This window comes from Eptatretus burgeri, chromosome 3, assembly GCF_056783735.1.
Source record: "Eptatretus burgeri isolate ZD-2024b chromosome 3, Ebu_testis_v1, whole genome shotgun sequence".
NCBI lineage: Eukaryota > Metazoa > Chordata > Myxini > Myxiniformes > Myxinidae > Eptatretus > Eptatretus burgeri.
This window is the reverse complement of record NC_140963.1, coordinates 137,314,213-137,336,078: the sequence shown is the minus strand read 5'-3', so window position 1 is coordinate 137,336,078 and position 21,866 is coordinate 137,314,213. Positions and strand designations below refer to the sequence as shown.

Sequence of the window (21,866 nt, the reverse complement as noted above, 5' to 3'; positions counted from 1 at the left end):
TATACAAGGAAGGAAATACAAAATGATTTAACTATGGGAAGATGGGGAGGTGTTTCGTGTCATCATATTATTCTGTCATATATTTCTAATCTAGCTATAATTCCAGCAATCTCTGTGTGTGTGTACGTCTGTCTGTTTGTCTGCGACCGCCGTTTCTCGACGACCGCCGGTCCGATCTGATTGAAACTTGCCAGGAATATTGTCGGGGCCCCGCAGATGTGCCTTTTCGAGGTTTGATGCCAATCGGACGAGCGGTTCCAAAGTTACGGCCATTTTATAGCTTTTTTCAGTGTTTAAAAGGTGTATATATGGCAGCTGAAGTGTCGTTCCACCTTATCACCTTATCATGCCATTTTTTCTCAGAATAATGATAACAGCATATTAATAATAATAATAATAATAGCACAATAATTGGCAGTACACAATAATATCACAATAATTGAATAAAAAGAATAACGTGATACAATGACCAATGTCTGTCAACCAATAACGACCTATATATTATCTGTCAACCAGACAGGACACGGTGCTATGACGTCACGAATGACGTCACAATGCTTCCTCTTTGGATTCAAGAGAGGGGGAGAGAGGAGGGGCGAGAGAGGGGGGGTGAGAGAGGAGGGGCGAGACTAGGGGGGAGCGAGGGGGAGCGAGAGAGAGGGGCGTCACAATTCTTCTTAGTTTGATATGACATCACAATTGACGCTGGGGACCTGAGTATGTTTCTCAGGTGTTTCTCAAGTTATGGCTATTTATGATCGGTTGGTCCGATCTAATTGAAAAAATGCCCCAATCCACTCGTCGTTTACGAGTGCAAAGGAACGAAGCTGCACATACTGGCATGCCTCACGCACGAGAGGGGGTACTGGAACGAGAGAGGGGGAGAGAGGAGGGGGCGAGAGATTGTAAAGGGGGTGGGTCAGGGGGGCGGGGTGAAATAATGCCCCAATCCAGTCGTTTACGCACCTACGGGCCCACCCCTACGTGCCCGTACTAGTACATAATAAATGACAGCAAGAAGGCTTCAAGAAAATTATCATTTCTGTGTCCAAGCATACCTTCAAGAACAGGGTATTCGGTATTTTAATAAATATGTTCTACAACATAAGAATGAGGTATTTTCAATAAAAGATTGGCTTTATATTGATGTTGATAAACCAACAACTTTGGATTTAATTAAAATGTTAAATAATGAAAAAATTATAAAGTTAAGAAAATGTAAGGCTCTTTTAGAAATTCAGAAGAAATTTTATTGGTTTCCTGTTGTAAAAAAAATTATTTTGGATACAGGAATAACAAGAAATCCTGAGGAATATATGTATGATATTCTATGGGGTGTAAGTGATTCAAGGATAGTAAGGGACGAAGAAGGAATTTAAGAAACTGAGAAGAGAGAGAAGGAAGAGAGAGAGAGAGAGAGAGAGAGAGAGAGAGAGAGAGAGAGAGAGAGAGAGAGAGAGAGAGAGAGAGAGAGAGAGAGAGAGAGAGAGAGAGAGAGAGAGAGAGAGAGAGAGAGAGAGAGAGAGTAAGTAAAGATAACAAGTGAAATCCTTCAATACAGCGCGTGTGGTGAATCAAATGAGTACACTAATGTTAAAATATGCAATTTATGCTTTTTCAGTTGAAAAACAATTTAAAAGCATACTTAATATTTTAAATGTAAAAATCTTGTTGTTGTGATAAGCACCTTTATATATAAGAGAAGGAATGAAATCGTTCGATACAGTGTGGCAGGAGGCCGCAAAAGAATGATTGTAAGTAAATTTCAACGACTAATGCATGATGAAACACTTGTTTATGGCTAATATTAAATGATGGCAGAAGAAGAACTTAGCTTTCTGCGTTCGGCGCGAAATGCCATGGTGGACAGAAATTACGTCTTCCGTTCGTTCGTTCGTACATGAGGGGAGCGTTTCTTTGTTGTTTTCTGTCAAGCAATAAATTGAATGGTTTTCACATATACAGTATAACACATTAGTTTCACAAATTTCCATTGAAATACTCGGGTATTTCCATCAATTGTCGCCATTTCCGTCGAGGTTACGCACTTCATCTACCGGACGGCCGTCATTGGCTGTCTTGAGGCACGAGGGGGGGGGGACACCGGACCCACTGGAGACATGGTAGACGATGCCGGGGACATTTCAAACTCGGTGCAATTGTATACATCACACGCGCTGTAAAAATATGGAAACCAGTGAGATTAAAAAGAGATTAAAAAAGAGAATGGGGTTATTACAGAAAATAAATTGATCTCAACGCACCAAGGAGGAAAACAAACAATTGTCAAGTCTATTCGAAATATTTTCGACAAGACTATTAACATCGTTTTCCGGGATAAGATATAAACGAGAAAGTGGAGATGAAGATTATATTATTGATGATGTTGGTGTGATTGACTTTAATTAAAGTTTTTCATTTTTTTTCTTAAATAAATGGAGGAGAGAGTGAAGACATTTCTGAGGATTCTTTACATTTTGAAATTTAAGATTCAAATGTGTATGTTGGAAACTAAAAATATTTTTGCACTCTGTAGGAATTTTTCTCATAAATAAATGAGTTATTGTCTCAAATGTAAAAAGAAAACATACTAAAACTAGAGGGGGAGCACTCGGTAGAGTGCAAAACCTCCGCCGCCAATACTGCTAGGTCACTCAACTGAACCTGATATCCTATTCATTCAATTTGACGTCAACAGTGCTCACAGAGTTATAGTTTGCAACTTTCCCTTTTACTTTTAACTTTTACATACTCAATTCATTAGTCATAACTGGATTCCTTGAGACAGAAATTGATTTTACGTGGGTATATCCACCTGATGTTCCAAAATCAGCTGCAATTATAATTTTGGCATGTTTTTTTGTTGGAAATCACTTATAACATGCAGAAATGCAAAAAAAAAAATTTGAAATTTTGTTGAAAAAAAAGTTGCAAATTTTTTTTTTCTCTAACAATTTTTTTTGGGGGGGGGGGGGTGGAAATCACTTAAAACATGTAGAAATGCAAAAACAAATATTCAAATATTTTTTCAAAATGGCCGCCTTCGCGGCCATATTGGACTTTGGACCCAGTCCAAAATCTAATGGCATGATCCTTGGATCATACCTAATTCCCCCACCAAGTTTCGTCGAAATCCGCCGAGGAGTTTTTCCGTAATACTGTTTACAAACAAACAAACAAACAGAAAGGGGTGAAAACAGTAACCTCCGTCCATCTTCGATGGCGGAGGTTAAATATCTCGTATTTTAAAAGTAAAAATAACAGCGTTATACAAAAAGGCATATGTTCGGTGTGTGGATCAAAAAAAGAGTCAATTCATCTCCAAACACAAATGTGGAGGAGATATACAAAAGTTTTTATCAGGAATCAAATTTACAACAACTGGAATACCAGGGGAATTACATCTACCAGGGTATTCTTTCTGTGGTCCAGGCACAAACTTGGATAAAAGATTAGATGAGGCAGACAATCCTAAACCATGGAGTAAACCCATCAATAGGGTTGATGAAGTGTGCATGAGGCACGATATTGATGATGGGAAGACTACAACTTTGGAAGACAAGCATGAAGCCGATAGAGAAATGTTGTATAATTTCTCTGATACAAAATCCAACCTTGAGAGAAAAAGTTGATAGGTTCATCGTGAAGAAGATGATCTGTACTAAATTGAAACTTGGGCTTGGAAATTCAAAAAACTTATAGGTCTAATGATGTCATTAAGACTGAAGAACAATTAGCTGATGAATTACATAAACCTATATTCACAAAGTTTCATAGAAGGAAGGTTTATTCCAAGGAAGTTGATTATATCTGGTCCGCTGATTTGATTCAACTCAATAATGATAAGGGGTACAAGTATGCTTTAACTGTTATTGATTTGAGGAGTAGATATGCGTGGGTTGTCCCTTTAAAAAACAAAACAGGTAATACTCTTATGTTAGCCTTTCAACAGATATTTAAGAAAAGTAAGAGAAAACACAAAAAATTGTGGACTGATGAGGGTAGAGAGTTCTATAATAAGACATTTATGAATTTTCTAAAAAATAACAGCATTACATTATATAGTACCTTGAATGAAGGAAAAGCGTTTGTTATTGAGTGCTTTAATCACACTTTAAAAGGGAGACTATATAAAAAATTCACACAACTCGGTTTACAATGATCATCTTTTATTCAGGATATTGTAGATAAGTATAATGACACGATTCACATGTCAACGAATACGAAACCATCAGAAACATTTACAAAATTAGAATATGAAAAAGAGATTAATGTCAAAAAGCCTAAGTTCAAAGTTGGTGAGATTGTCAGAATATATAGATGGAAATCTCATTTTGAAAAAGGTTATACTAAACGATGGACAAATGAGCTTTTTAAAATTGTTGATGTGATAGATACAGTTCCTTGGACTTATAAGGTGTATGATTTAAAGGGGGAAGAGATTTTAGATTCATTTTATTCACAGGAATTACAAAAGACAAAGAAAATTGAATTTTTTTGACTCCGCCCCTTTTTAAACTCCACCCCTTTTTGACTCCACCCACACAAACCCCACACACACACACACACACAAACCCCACACCACACAAGCTCCACCCCAACCCAACAGTAACCCAACATAATATCTTTTTTAATGTTTTTTTTCCTCTTCCAATTCTGTCTTTTCAGGCTTTCAGGTTTGATGAATAGTCCAGCAGCCAACTAGCTTAACCTGGAAGTGGAGTATATACATTGTTTTTGGGTTGATTTGGGTCACTGAGACCATAAATATTAACAATCCCCTTGATGACACCCTGTCACCGTTGGGCATTTTTTCTAATTTGCATAAAACCAAGGTGGCCCTTAGTGTTCTATTGAATATACTATAATTAAGATATCTCGGCTTCCAGAAGGGATTTTAAAACGATCTAAATGTTTTAACGGGTTTTTAAGACATTAGGAACCCAATGGAATAACTTTTATTGTGATTTGACAACTCCTTCATTTGCATAAATCCAAGATGGCCGCCGTCAAACCTCTCGGGAGACCGGTTTCATGTCACCACGTTATCTAATTATTATTTTGGGCTCAGTGACCTAAATCAACCAAAAAAATGTATATACTCCACTTCCAGGTTAAGCTAGTTGGCTGCTGGATGCGAATGGGACAGTCCATGACTTTGTTGTGAACTTCAAACAGTACATCCAACATTAACTTATTTCTTGCGATGTCTATCTCGTGTTCGACAGGTACCAGGATTTCAGTACCAAGAGTACGACCAGATGCAATCGAACAACAGAAGCAAGCAGAGTACATCGACTGGCTCAAGATACACCTCTACCCCCAAAGAAAGTTGTCCTGACAGTGTCAGAAAATAAATCACAGCTGATGGAAATTATCTGTGAAGAGCTGACCAGAGACACTACCTTCCATCGAGACTACACAATGACCCACAAACTTGTCATCACTAGCAGTAATAACACACCTGTTGAAATAAGTTATGGGGAAGTGGTGATTCACCGGGAAGACATGTCTACATCTCATGAAGAGGCAGACTGCATCATTGTTCAACAAGCAGTAACAGTTGCGACTGAATTCCAAGTAGGCGTGTCAGTGATTGCAGATAACACAGATGTCTTCATCCTTCTGCTTCACCACTACTTTGAGCAACAGTTAACCAGTCACATGATCATGGAATCACCGATTCATGGTAGAACTGTTATTGACATACAAGCTACTGTTAAACAACAGCAGAGCATAGTCGATGGACTGTTGTCTATGCACGCCCTATCGGGTTGTGATACATGTGCGTGCTATTTTGGTATTGGTAAAGTCACGGATCTGAAAGTACTGCGAGAAGGCTACTCCTTGTCACTTTTGGGTGACATTCATGCATTGTTACCAGATATAACAAGACAGGCATCCAAGTTTGTGGCCGCATGCTATTGACACAAGGACTGTAGCAGTATGTCTGAGGCAAGTAAGAAGTCATGGGCCACAAAGGTTGGGAAGGGCACCACAGCCATACCAAAGCTGAAGTCTCTACCTCCCACAACAGAAGCATTTCTGGAAAATGTCAAACGGGCACACCTGCAGGCAGCTGTGTGGAAACACGCTTTGGATCTCGACCCTCCCTCGCTAGATCCAACAGAACATGGATACGTTTGTGACGACAGTTCCAAGACTATGTTGCCTAAATCGATACATGAAGATGTGTCCCTTGCTCCACAAGAGATTCTGAAACTGATTCGCTGCTCTTGTGAAAGTGAAAGACCTTGCAAATCAGGAAGATGTGGATGTGTGAGCGGTAAACTACCGTGCACTGTATTTTGTGGATGTCATGCTGAGGACTCTCATAACGAACTGACTAAATGTGATGTAGCCTCTGATGCTGATGACGACGATGACAATTAGACATAAAGGTATTAATGTCAACACAGAAAAATGAGAAGAACATCATGTTTGATAACTGTGTACAATGTCATGTACTATAAACTCTAATATCGCAGTAGTTAAAGAAGAAGAAATGTGAACGATTTCTGTATGCGCTATGGCTTGCTCAGCATAGACACTACTAGAACATTATGACTTTTCAGTCACTTTATTCTATATAATGGATATCTGAAATTAGTTTACTTTATGACCTAATGTCTGTCAGCTTAAATATATTCTAACGTATACGTCAATCACAAACTACTAATATTATATTGAAGGTGTTCAATGATATTGCCACCATTTAGATCAATCAAGCATGTCATTCAAAAGTACAGCAAAATGTTAACAGATTGACAACGGCCATATTGGAATATGCAAATGAAGCTCATGTATTTAAATTGTAATATAAGATGTATTATATGGGACCTCTATTTTTTCAAAACACAAACAAATCATTTAAATTGTATCCAGAATGTGGTGACATAAAACCGGTCTCCCGAGAGGGTTGACGGCGGCCATCTTGGATTTATGCAAATGAAGGAGTTGTCAAATCATTATAAAAGTTATTCCATTGGGTTCCTAATGTCTTAAAGCCCCGTGAAAACATTTTAGATTGTTTTAAAATCCCTTCTAGAAGCCGAGCTATCTTGATTATAGGATATTCAATAGAACACGAGGGGCCATCTTGGTTTTATGCAAATTAGAAAAAAAATGCCCAACGGTGACAAGGTGTCATCAAGCGGATTGTTAATATTTATGGTCTCAGTGACTCAAATCAATCAAAAAACATTGTATATACTCTACTTGCAGGTATACCCCTAAAATCCCATTTGGCTGCCAGACTAGAAGTAGAAAAGGGGAGTAAGAACTTTCCTGCACTTTCTTCCCAGAACTAACAATATTTTTTTTTGTTTTTTTTTTCTATTCTTCCTATTCTATCTTTTAAGGCTTTCAGGTTTGATGAAGTAGAAAGGGGGAATAAGAACTTTCCTGCACTTTCTTCCCAGAACTAACAATATTGTTGCGGATTTCGCGCCCGCCGGCGTGCTGACGGCCACGTAACTCGAATCGCGGCACGTCGCCCACCGGACGGACAATCCAGTCGTGACCCTCTCGGACTAACGCCGGGAACCAGTCACGGGTGGACCTTTCGGTCTCACCGCGATCGAGCCAATCAGCCCCCGCGTGGGATAGGGTTGCTCGCCAAATTCGACCTACCTAAGTACCCACGCGGAGGGTAGACCGGGCGATCGCACCTCGCCGCAGGTCGACTTCGGACACGGGCCACTTAAGCGACCCGTTCCGTACTATCAGAATAACCGAGCGGTGTTATCGTCGACCTCGACGGTTCGATTAATTATCGGGCGTATTCAGCCCACTACCAACCCTTTACGTGAAGCAAGATGAGGATTCAATGGGAGAAATGACGAAGCGAAGCGGGAAACAGTTCAACACAAAAGCACATTTATTCGCGGCACACGGGAAGCACACATATTCAATTCCACCAAAAGCACACAAAAAAAACACAATTCCATTTACACAAAAAGCAAATGTAAAAGCGAAGACAATGCAGAGCTAATACCGACTACCGAGCACACGGCAACACTTATACAATTCTACCTCACAGACGGCGCCGACAACACATACCCAAAACCAAGGAAAAGAATACCTCCAAGAATGAGGCGGGCCTGAGGCCGAGACCGGGTCGCGCCTACCCGTCTGGTGATGAGACGCGGAGCGGCGATGGCGCCCCAACCCCGCGGGCCTCGCGGACGGTGTCTGGTAGGGGGTGGGAAAGGGGCCCCCTTGGTCGCACTATCTCAGCGCGGGGGGAAACAGGAGGGGGTTGCTGATGCTCGGGGTATAGAGGATCTTTATTATCCCTGGTGTGCGTCTCCACCTCGGCCAGGTCGCGCTGTCGGCCTCCCTCGGGTGCAGCTCCCTGCACGACGCGAGCACCCCCTTGTCTGGTGTCGCCGCCTTTCCACAGCTCGTCCCCTCCGTTCTGACTCCAACGCACACGACGAGCAGCTCCACCGCCCGCGAAGTCTTGATCCTCTGCTTCCGACTCTCCTACTCTCCGCCTCTGGACTCTCCGACTCTCGACTCTCCGACTCTCCGCCTCTCGACTCTCCTACTCTCCGCCTCTGGACTCTCCGACTCTCCGACTCTCGACTCTCGACTCTCCGCCTCTCGACTCTCCTACTCTCCGCCTCTGGACTCTCCTCGACTGACGAACACGGTCCTTTTATCCGCCCCGTAACTTCGCCCTCTCATCTTTGACCCCCTCCCTTCGACCTTTCACCTCGCTCCCCATTGGCCCGAGAAAAAGTGGGCGTGAAGGCTTTTTGATCCACAAATTTGCATATATCGATCGTCCTGGAGGCGGGGCCAAATCGCCCCTCGCTCACCGATTGGACGGCAAAAAGTGGGCGTGTCGTTTTTGATCCGTTTTTGAAGCACAAAATCCGTGATTTTGTACACGCTGTTCGACGCGCGCCCTGCACGAGTCCAACACCGGTACCCACAGCGGGGCAAGAACGGTGGCGATGCTACGGTTGCGAGGTGTGACGTGACGGTCGTGGCGGTTGTGGTGAAGCGGTGGTTGTGGTTGTAATCATGGCGGTTGGTCCAAAATAAAGATAGTAAAAGAAAAACGGCTATCCTGAAGAGTCGCAGCACGCATAAATGACGTATTCCCACTCGACAACGGGTTTGGGCCTAACTACACATGTACTTACCGAGATACCTCACCTAAGGGACCTGAATGGTGGTTTGCGAATTTGGTAACCACAACAATATATTTTTTTTAATGTTTTTTTTTCTCTTCCAATTCTGTCTTTTAAGGCTTTCAGGTTTGATGAAGTAGAAAGGGGGAGTAAGAGCTTTCCTGCACTTTCTTCCCAAAACTAACAATATTTATTTATTTAATGTTTTTTTCTCTTCTTCCAATTCTCTTTTAAAGCTTTCAGGTTTGATGAAGTAGAAAGGGGGAGTAAGAGCTTTCCTGCACTTTCTTCCCAGAACTAACAATATATATATTTTTTTAATGTTTTTTTTTCTCTTCTTCCAATTCTATCTTTTAAGGCTTTCAGGTTTGATGAAGTAGAAAGTGGGAGTAAGAACTTTCCTGCACTTTCTTCCCAGAACTTTCTTGATATTGCTCTCATCAAGCACCATCCAACAAAGAACCACATCGATAGGTTGAGATCCCGAAGAGTTTTCTTGGTAGAAACCACATTTCAAGTATCCAAAATAAACCCAACTTTCCAAGTCTCCAAGGTATAACCACATTCCTGTTGAGTTTCCAAGATATCTATGACATTGCGTGTTATCAAGCCAGAACCCACATTTCAAGTCTCCAAAAATATAACCATCTATCCAAGACTCCAAGGTAGAACCACAATTTCCAGAAATATTGTGGGTTTCTGCAATAAAGGCCCAGTCACACCTTGACGTTTTAGCCAGCGATGGCAACGTATTAAAATTTATGTAAAACGCTGGCTTACGTTGAACTTTTTATTTTTTTTTTCTAAGATTCGGACGTATTCATAGCGACTTGGTCTTATGTATAACGCATTAGTAATGGACACAGAACGTTTCATTGTGTTATAGATAACTTATACCAACGAATGCTGAACCTGTTGTCGACCTACACAACCTATGCCCAACGATAGTCTAACTTCGGCATAGCGCGTTGCACGCATCGCCGACGTTGTCGTGATGTAGCCTATTAAAAGGCTGACGCACAACGATTCAAATCATAACTGCTGTAGAAATGGAAGTGTCAACATCGCAGTCACACCTTGGCGATCTTGCCAGCGTATGCTGACCTAAGAAAAATGTGTCTAAAACATTGGGGCACGTCAAATACGGTATGAGTAAGTTTGGTATACGTGAGTAGAACGCTAAAGTACGCTATCATACGTCATAGTAAGTAGAGTACGTCAAGAAATTTTAAACATGTTCAAAATTTTACGACGTACTTGGCGTATGACACACGTTCCGCATGCGATGGGGATAAGTTGTACACACGATATGCGGACGCTTAAACACGTCCACAAAGGCTACTTATAAGCTACTCATAAGTCGAAACACGTCGCGGTAATGTCTTTTTTACGCGAAACTTATTTCTAACTTATGTTTGACGTGCTTTGAACCAATTCTTTACATAGTCCCAACACACATTGACTTATGTAGACGTATTCCAATGACGTCTTCCGGTCGACAAAAAAAAAAAAATGAACGTGTTTCTAACTTACAACTGCCATATAAAGACGTGTTCCCAGCGATTTTGGGAATTGGTATATAAAAATGGTGTTCATAAAAGGGGAACCCAACAGTATTTTCGAGTCCTTTTTGAGTCGATGTCCATGTCAGTAGTAACAGTATCAGTATTAGTATTAGTAGTAGTTTGTTCATGTTGGCAGTAGTAGGTGAGTGTGAGGGGGAGGGTGTGGGTTATGATGGATCCTCCTTGCGTCCGCGTGTCCACGGGTAGGAGACATCTTTGCACCATTGTTCGAAGTTCTTCGCGGCTAATTTTTTATGGGGCTTTTTCAACAATGAGCTATGGCTTGTTTTTACGATTTAGGTCTATTCATAACGGGTTGAACAAATGCACAATGAACTAATAATGTGCATAGAGCGCTTCGATAACTTATAGATACGGTATACCAACGAATAATTATCGTGTAGCCGGCGTTCACCAACTATGCCCAACGATAGCCTAACTTATCCATATCGTGCGGCAGTTTATCTTTGCCGGTGACGTGGGGTTTGCTATTCATAGGCTGCCACTCAACGATTTAAATGGCTGCATCTCCAATATTGAAAGAAGACGCTTGCACTCAACAATTGGATTATTTTTACACTCAACGACTTTTAAACGGTACCACTCAGCCATTTTCATTGTTTACAATGAACGATTTAAATTGCTGTCACTCGCCTTTGTTTTTTGACGCTGGCGCTCGGAAATTTTAATAGTTTCTATTGAACGTGCTAAATCGCTCAAACTCCACTATTGAAAGTAGACGCTTGCGCTCAACAATTGGATTTTTTTTACACTCAACGACTTTTAAACGGTACCACTCAACTATTTTCATTGCTTACAATGAACGATATAAATTGCTGTCACTTGCCTTTGTTTTTTGACGCTGGGGTTTGGAAATTTGAAGCATTTCTTCTGAACGTGTTAAAACACTCAAACTCGCCTATTTCAAATAGACGCTGCCGATGGACAATTGGAATCATAGCCAAGCTAGACATCGAAGTGTGAACATCCTCGTCATGCCCAAGAAAAGTTTGAAGAATGCTGCAAATAAGTGTCCTGGCCGTGGCCGTGGACGCTGACGCAAGGACGATCCATTATACCGACGTCTTTCAGCCTATGAGTAACTTAAAAGTAACGTCTGTCGACGTGTGGCAACGATCGCATAACGTGCCAACAACACGTTAATCATAGGTTAGAAATAAGTTTCGGGTACGCTAAACATTACCTCGGCGTGTCTCAACTTATGATTGACTTACAAGTAGTATGTGTTGACGTCTGTCAACGATCGCAGACCGTGCATACAACTTGTGGCCAGCGTAGCGGAACGTGTGAGTCATACGCCGGCATACGTCGTGAAATTTCAAGCATGCAAAAATTTGAGGACAACCGAAAAGTACAACGTTTAAAGCCAGCGTACAACAACGTATGGCAGTGTTTTTCAGCGTGCTCTCAATGTTATCAAAACTTACCCATAACGTATTCAACGTGTGCCAGCGTTTTAGAAAAAATTTTCAAAAATCGGCATACGTTGGCTAAAACGTCAAGGTGTGACTGGGCCTTAAGTCTCACATCGTATAACTGTTGATCATCAGGGAAAACTTTATTTTTCCAAATTTTATGGGTTTCGGTGATAGATCTCACATAGTATAACTGTGAATCATCAAGGAAAACTCCATTTTTCCAATTTTTATGGGTTTCGGTGATAGATCCCACATAGTATAACTGTGGATCATCAAGGAAAACTCTATTTTTCCAATTTTTTTTTTTTTTTTTTTTTTTTTTTTTTTGTATACCTTGGTCGAGGCTCGTATGAGAGCTAACACACAACTCACAGCAAGGAGGCATGAGACAAGAGGGGCGGGAGTGGAAGGGACAAAACATTGGGGAACAGACACAGGTGAACTGTGGAAGGGAGAGGGATGGGGATGGGACGGGGAACATGGCGAGGGGAAGATGGACATTAAAGGGACTTTCAGGAAGGAAAGCAGGAGAATTGAAGGAAGTGGGCTTGGGTGGATTATCGGGGGTAGAAAAGATCGAGGATTTGGATGGGGGAAGATAAGAGGTGGTGGTGAACAGCTGTTTTGAAAGCCTGGAGGGAAGAATGGGAAAGAATAGAGTGAGGAAGTTTATTCCAAAGGCGGGAAAAAGAGGAATGAAAGAGTGAAGATGAGCAGTGATTCGTGATTTTGGTAGTTTTACCAGAAGGGGGTTGTTGGCGGACCTTGAGCGCCCTGTGGAAATGTGGTTGGGACAAATCACAGAGAGAGCAGGGGGGCAAGGCTGGAGAGGAGTCGGTAGAAGACAGAAAGACCACCGACCAACCTGCGGTGATTGAGTGAGAGGCCCAAAGACTCAGCTTCATTGCGGGAGATGCCAATGATCTTAAAAGCCCTGGTTTCGACAGCGTGAAGTCGAGAAAGGTGGGAGGCAGGAGCACCAGCCCAGAGGGGAGAGCAGTACTCCATCAGGCTACGGACAAAAGCTTTGTAAGTGGTCAGGAGCTCAAGAGGGCCGAGGAAGGACTTTGCACGACGGAGGATTCCCAGTCGGCGACTGGCTTTTGAGGCAAGGTTGGAAATGTGACTTTCCCAGGAAAGGTCATGGCAGATAGTGAGACCCAGAAGCTTGAAAGAAAAGACTTCTTCCAGAGGATTGTTGAGAAAGTGGATGGGGGGTTTTGTAAACGGTCCTTTCGAAGAGACATAGTGAGAGTGTGAGATTTGTCTGGATTGAAAGACATGTTCCACGTGTTGGACCAGTTTGTGATTTTATCCAGATCTGCAGTGAGCGAAGAAGCTGCTGCTTGCCGGTCTGAGGGATGACAGATGGTACGGCAGAGGGTGGAGTCATCGGCAAAGAGAAATAGAGGATTTTCCAGAGAGTCCGAGAGATCATTGATGAAAACCAGAAAAAGAACAGGGCCCAGAACGCTACCTTGAGGAACTCCAGCCTGCACAGGAAGAGGGGATGAAAGAACTCCATTTAGGGCCACACGTTGACTGCGACAGGAGAGGAAGTCTGCGAGCCATGAGTGGAGATGGCCTTGAATACCATGGGAAGAGAGTTTGGTGAGTAGGGCAGGGTGCCAGACTGTGTCAAAAGCACGTGATATGTCCAGGGATACGGCTCGGATTTCCTGTCTGGCATTGAGGACCTCCATCCATTGATGGGAGAGCAGTAGCAGCATATCTAGGGTAGAGTGACCTGGTCTGAAACCAAATTGATGATTGGAAATCAAGCCATTGGAGAAGAGGAAGGATTTCATGTCTGAAGCGATGATGGATTCCATAACCTTGCTGATGATTGGGAGAAGGCTGATTGGTCTATAGTTACAGGGATCTGTTTTTGCACCTTTTTATGCAGGGCAGTGATGTTAGCAGATTTCCAAGCAGATGGCAGATGACCTTGGGAAAATGAGAGGGTGAATAGAACAGAGAGAGGGTGAGCAAGAGCAGAAGAGCAGGCTTTGAGGACACGTGGGCTGATGCCGTCTGGACCGGTTGCAGAATCTGACTCGAGGTTTGAAAGCAAGCTCTCCACCTTGTCAGGAGAAAAGGATACAGAGTCCAGGGACAGTTGGGTGCGACTGGGTAAAGTGGGTAGAGATAGTGATGGGTTTGGGACACAAGATTTAGCTGCAAACACCGAGTTTAGACATTCAGCTTTATCACGTGTGGAATCAGCAGTGCGGCCATTTGAGGTAAGGGAGGGGATGGAGGGGGAACATACACCAGAAACAGATTTGATTAAACGCCACCAGGATTTTGAGGAGGGAGAGAGGTTTGAGAGTTCAGACTTGAGATGAGAAAGATGTTGTTTTCTGGCTCTCCTGAGGGTAGCTACACACTTGTTCCGAGCTTTGTGGAAAGAACTGAGATTGCCCTCAGTTGGGTTTGCTTTCCATGAGGCAAAGGCAAGTTGTTTCAGGACAACTGCCTCGCCACAAGCTTCAGTAAACCACGGGCGGGAGGAAGGGTAAGACAACTGAACACGAGAGGGGATAAATCTGTGCATGAGGGAGAGCAAGTTTCTTTGAAAGAATTCCCAGGATGAGTTGATGTTTGAGAAAGTAGTGATAGGAGACCAGTCTGTAAGTTTGATGGCTGCTCGGAGACCCTGCCAGTCGGCTTGAGTGAAATGCCAGACTCGACGGCGGTGAGGTGGTTCTCTGATAACAGCCAGAGAGATGTCCACTTTAACAAGGACGTGGTCAGAAGAACCAATTGGAGCGAAGGAAGAGCAGCAGATATTGTCAGGGAAATTTGTCAAAATCAGATCCAGAAGAGATGGAGTACCATTGGTTGAGATCCGGGTCGGGAAGTTGACCGATTGAGTCAGTCCCAATGAGTCACAGAAAGCTTTTGCTGATGTCCCATGGCAGGTGAGAGAGGTACCCACACCTAGCCAACTGGCGTGATGACAATTGAAGTCGCCACATAAGAGGAAGAGAGAGTTTGGATGAGAAGATAGAAGATGGTCCATGTTTTCGGAGAGTGAGGTGTAGATGGAGTCATCACTGTTCGGTGGACGGTACAGTACACATATAAACATGAGGTGGGAGTGGAGGGGAAGCCGAAGCCAGAGGTATTCCTGGGGGTGTGGGGGAGTGAGAGCAGTGCAGGGAGAGTGAGGAATAGAGTCTTTGATGAAGAGAGCAACACCTCCACCAGGACGAGGCTCAGGTCTGTCATACCGTAAGAGGGAGTAACCAGGGAGAGATACTTGGGAGTCAGACACGTCTTGGGAGAGGAAAGTTTCTGTTAGGCAGATAATGTCTGGTTTGTCAGTGGCAACGTGCATGGAAAGATCTGAAAGGTTTGAGCGAAGGCCCCGGATATTTGAGGTCCACACTTTTAATGAAGAGGTAGGGGAGGAGGCTTTGGGTGCAGGAGGTGGAGGGGCGGGGGAGGGTAGGACGAGGGACGAGGGGGAGGTAAGGAGGGTTGCTGAAGGAGTGTGGGGTATTGCAGAATAGCGAGGGGAGGGGGCCGAATGAGGAGGAGAAAAGGCTCTGTGGTGCTGGGAGAGAGGGGGGACAAGAGACAAGGAAGATGGCAGTTGAGTATTTGAGGAGGTGGAGTGAAGAGATGGAGGTGAGAGGGCAGTGGAGGGAGGCAGGTTGGTGGATGAGAGGGGGGCAACTTAGAGAAGGAAGAGTGAGGGGGATGAAAGGTGGGAGAAAGGTGAGGGGGAATTTTTGAAAGAGGTGAGAGGGAGGCTTGGAGGGAGAAGAGTGGGATGGTTGCTTTGAGAGTGAGAGTGAGGGGTGAGGGGGTGAGTTGGCACTGAAGTTGGAAAAAAGAATGGTTGATGGAAAGCGAGCATCCATGGCAAACTGTGGTTTTTAAAAGTTTTAGGTCAGAGATGCGATTTAACACAATTCTTGATGGATGCAATGAAGACGAATTCAGAGCATGGAGAGAAGAAGCGCTGTAATAGTTGGATTTTTTAGGCAAGGAATGAAGGAGAGGTCGAAATGAAAGCAGTCTGTTGAAATAGCAGAAGAGTAGTGCATTGTGGAACAGTAAAGAGTACCACATGTGTGAGAGAGGAAGATGAAGCATCATAAGATCGTTTTTGTTGTTAATATTAATGTATGAGAGAGTTCAACAGATTAGGTCATGGAAATGTAAAAAAAAAAAAAAAGAAATCGAGGAAGACGAGGAGGAAGTTAAGAGGAAGAAGAAGTAGCAGAATCGGGAGAAGGTGAGCGTGTTGTTGTTGTTGTTGTTGTTGTTGGGTATATATTTTATTATTTTTTTTTTTTTTTTTTTGAGATAAGAAAGAGATTAGTTGGGAGAATGGGGGATGTTTGGAAAGTGGGGAGGATGAAAATTGAAGGTAATGGGGAGGATAGAAATTGAAGGTAATGGGGAGAAAAAACAAACAAACAAAAAAAAAAACGATCGAACACCAAGTGGAACCGGTAGGCCTCAAGCCTAGGACTAGGCCTCAAACACCAGGTAAGAACGTCGACATAAATACTCACAAAATAGCACGATTTTTGAAACAAAACCGAACTAGGAACACACATTAACATGTAGGTGAGAAAATTAAACAGTTAAAACGGGACAAATAACAACCGGAACTTAACTTTGAGAATGTCAGCAGGGAGCCCCGAAGGAGACCTCTTGCCGCTCAAAACCGGAACCGGAAGTGATTTTATGGGTTTCGGTGATAGATCTCACATAGTATAACTGTGGATCATCAAGGAAATCTCCATTTTTCAAAATTTATGAAATTTGTGAGTCTTCTTGGTAAAACTTGTAATGTGGCTCATCAAGGTATAACTTGTTCAGTGGGTATTGTCTTGAGAACTCACAATGAGTACCATCGATGTAAAACTCTTTTTCAGGATTTTGCGGGTCTCCAAGGAATAACTCTTTGGTTGGGTCATCAAGGTCGAGCTCGTTCTGTGGGTCTTGGTCCCTCATAAGGTCTTCAACCAAACCAACAATTTCTCCCCTAGTTGTGGAAAAAGCAGTATTTTCATTTTGTGTTTCTGATACAATTTCCTGTGAGAGAAAATATTAATGTATTGATTAAGTGATTTAATTATTAAATGATTATATGCTTAAATCAAACTCTGTAAATAGGAAAAGAAAATCTTACCTTAATAGATAAAAGGTTTGAATCCAGTTCATCAACTTGAAGGTTTATTTCCATATAAGTAGTATGTATGTACTCCACTTCCAGGTTAAGCTAGTTGGCTGCTTGACTATTCATCAAACCTGAAAGCCTGAAAAGACAGAATTGGAAGAGGAAAAAAAATGCTTCCCCCTCACTTTTTTCACCTTTATTCACTTTTATATGTTTTCTCTGCAACTGCTTGAGCGATTGAAATGAAAGTTTCAACATAGGAGCACCTACCAATGAATATTTTTTTTTAATGATAAACTATTTGGACATCATCTCTGGAACCAATGTATGAAAAAAAAATGGAAAGTTAGAACAGGTCAAGACCTGTGTATGGAGAACATTCGAAAATGATGAAGTCATCAGTGCCCTAATTATGACCGTAATTGGAGGCGTCGAACACTTTATCCCATCAATACTAAAAGTTTTGAGGGTGACGACAAAGAAACGTGACCAGTGAATGAAATTGATGACATCATTGGTGACATGGTTTGACAGGTTTTCTTTTTTTGAAAAACAAACAAAAACCTTAAAAAAAAAAATCTGAAATGGTGAAACAGATCAATGCAAAACCTTACAGGTATGACAATACTCGGGTGGTCCAAAGTTTCGATGTTCCAATTTTTTAAAAAAACGAGTCACCTCCCCAATACGTTCCATATAATGAGAAGATAATTAATGAAAAAGAAATCAGCTTGATCGAAGAATATTTAGAGGTTTAAACTTCAACACTCGGTTGTTAACTCTAAATATTCTTCGATTGAGCTGATTTAATATATATATATATATATATATATATATATATATATATATTTTTTTTTTGCTGGATTAATTTCTCATTATATAGAACATTTTAGGGAGGTGCCACATTTATAAAATCGGAATGTCGAAACTTTGGACTACTCTACCGAGTACCCATGTGGAAAAAGGTTGATAACTATGATGTCATTCATGACGTGGTTTGACGGCCATACTGGATTTTAGCAAAACCATTAAAAACCTTCATCTATCTATAATTCCAGCAATGTGTGTGTGTGTGTGTGTGTGTGTGTGTGTGTGTGTGTGTGTGTGTGTGTGTGTGTGTGTGTGTGTGTGTGTGTGTGTGTGTGTGTGACCGCCGTTTCTTGACAACCTCTGGTCCGATCTAATTGAAACTTGCCAGGTATATTGCTGGAGACCTGAGGATGTGCCTTTTCAAGGTTTGATATTAATCGGACAAGTGCTTCCCAAGTTATGGCTATTTATTTACCAAACCAATGGCAAGACACGTTGTTGCGTGGGCGTGGCCGATGGGGAAGGGAAGCTCAGCCGCATTCCCCATTACGGGTTACAACGTACGGGCTTCCGGAGAGTGATGACTTCGTGTATTCTAATAATTTCTCGATTTCTTATGCGCATTTATAGATAAACACAATGGCCCAATTTATGATCGTTTTCATATTAGACGGTGTATAAATTTCGGTAAGATCAGAGTGCTGGTATGCTCCGAACCAGGAAGTAAATTACTTTTTGCACGTTTTTTTTTTCGTGTATTCTAATAATTTCTCGATTAGTTATGCGCATTTATCGATAAACACAATGCCCCAATCCAGTCGTCGTTTACGAGAGCGAAGGAACGGCATGTGTGGTTGTTGTTTCTGGCACGCGGTTTGAAAGTTTTTTTTTTTTTTTTTGCATGTACGGCCACGTGAGAGCGAAGGAACGGCCTGTGGGGTTGTTTCTGCATGCGGTTTGAAAGTTTTTTGTTTTGTTTTGTTTGCACCTACGGGCACGCACCTAAGGGCATGCACTAGTCTCTCAAAACGCCCAAACGATCGACACAAATCTTTATGAATGTCAGTGAATAGCTATGGCGATTAAATTTTTATGACTAAAACGTCATTGGTCACATAGTCTGGCAGCCATAATTGATTGAAGGAAAATCTTTAAAAAAGAATTTCTCTGAAACCACAACCAATTGATGCCAAACTTCACATATACGATTAACTACCATTGGGACATATAGGCCGGGGGCCAGTGGGACCTACCTTGCACCCCCCTCCCCCTCCCCCCCCCCCGCGACAATTTTTCACTGACAGCACAGTGTTCATATATATCCCAAGTATCAAAAAAAGATGTTCCCAGAAAAATAACTCATTTGCATTATGCTTTATTGAGCTGTTTCCATGGCAACCAATCAAAAATAGACGAATCTCACGAAGATCGGCAAAATGTCAATATCTGTCAAATATAAACATAAAATCACAAAATTGGTGTCAAATTGAAGCTTATACATTTACGTATTGAAATATATTTTGTTTATGCTAATTAGCTCAATTGCATATTGATTAAATTTGACTTAAAGACAATAATTCCCACAAAAATGCAAGAATGTCCATTTTCTTTCCTTGCAATTACCACACATGTCAGTTTTTTGTCAAAGAAACTTTAAGTGTTGCCAGATACAAGTCAGGTTGGCAAAAAATATATTAAAATTTTTGAATTTTTTTAAAGTAGGCTCATTCGCATAGAATACAAAGCACAATGAATCGTTCGAAAATCATGCGGAATTGGATTAATCAATATAATTAATTACCTCGGCCTGATATAATACATAACTGCGACTTATGATGTCTGTTGGTGTTTAAGGGAAACGTAACTATTTTTTGTTTGAGTAAAAGTAGTGGAAATAATTTTAAATGCATTAATATGCTAATTAGGATCCACCATTATGGAAATTCTCATTTTTGTAAATATCTCAACTTCTGGTACATGGAAATTTGTAAATGAGGAGTCTACACATATGTTTGGAGGGTCAAGGAATAAACAACATATTTCCTTTGTTGTCAGAGAATTAGAATAATGTTTGGATAGCTTAATTACATGCAAAAATCATAGAACAATGAATTTCCTATACATCTTTATTCCCTATGAACAGAATGCATGGAGCGATGTGTCCTCCGTCTTGAGTTTCACGTAAGCATCATGACTACATATTTTGATAAGATTGGGCCTTGAAGTTAAATCAAATATTTTAAAATGCAGTGGTATGTAAATAAGGTGAGTGGATGTCATTATATCATAATGTATCTCTACCAGAGACTGGAAATAGTGACCATCCTGTCGGCACAAAAGTTAAACTGATGTATAATTAGTTGTGGCTAAAGGAGAGCATATACAGCAAAAATGTATTCATATGGTCCATCTGAGTGCAGTAATTGAAGATCTCGCACTTTGAATGCATTTGGATATAAAAACATTAATCTAATAATATTTACTGTATCCCCTTTCTTCCAGAGTTACCAGATGTTTGAAAGCCTACTAACTACACACCAGATCTGACAAATGGTTTATCTTCACATTGGTCACCTGCATGTGCACTCCACTATGAAGTAGATCGATACAATGGCAAAAACTATGAGTAGATGATCTGCATCTGTTGGAGTCTTCGCAAACTTCGTAGCACACATCTGAAGCACACATTTGTAGCATTTGTAGCACACATTTGTAGCACACATTTGACAATCTCGACCAGTTGATAATCACACTGTTTCGATTAACTATCAGTCATATATAGAAGAAGTGTCCTTAGTTCACAGATTCTGAGCCTGATGTTTGCTTGCTATGTCCTTCATTGGCCATCATACTATTCAATGTCCGAGTCCACACAATCTTCACATTCGCATGGCTCGTCATCATCCTCATCATCACTGTCTTCTTCCAGTGCCTCCTGCAGTGAACCAACCGACTTCTTTGGTAGAATATCGCCTGATATCCACAGTGGCTCCATAACACCATCTGTGTATGTCCAGCCATGTTCCTGCATGTCATCTGGTATATTGGGATCTGCGATATGAGAACGCTTCCAAACAGCTGCTTGATAATTTGCTCTTCGGATGTGTTGCTCTCTGCACTTTCTACATGGAAGTAGAAAAGTGACAACACACAGACATGCACGTAAAAAAGCGATAACAATATGATCCCCCTTACTGGTGATCGGGGATTATAATTAACATGTCATCCATAAAGACTATTCAACATCTCTGACAACAAAGGAAATCTGTTCACTTTATTCATTGACCCTCCAAACATAGGTGTAGACTCATCATTTACAAATGTCCATGTACCGGAAGGTGAGGTATTTACAAAAATGTAAATTTCCATAATGGCAGAACCTAATGAGCATATCAATGTATTTACAACTATTTTCACTACTTTTACCCAAACAGAAAAGAGTTAATTGTCCTTTAAACACAACAACCATCGTTAGTCACAGTTATGTGCCCAGGTAATTAATTTCAATGATTAATTTGATTGAACATGATTTTCGAACGATTCATTGTGCTTTGTATTTTATGCTAATCAATCGACTTTATAAATTCAAAAATTATAAAAAAAAATTTCGCCAACCTGGTTTGTATCTGGCAACTGACGTGTGGTAATTGCAAGGAACGAAAATGGAAATTCTTGCATTTTTGTGGGAATTATTGTCTTTAAGTCAAATTTAATTAACATGCAAATGAGCTAATTAGCATAAACAAAATATATTTTAATACGTAAA

General features: G+C 41.4%; 1 protein-coding gene across 3 annotated transcripts in view; it reads left to right on the top strand.

Moving 5' to 3' along the window:
* The window catches only part of RNF213 (ring finger protein 213), a 645,256-nt gene that overhangs the window by 117,093 nt on the left and 506,297 nt on the right, over nt 1-21,866 (top strand). The gene's annotated exons all lie outside the window — the stretch shown is intronic.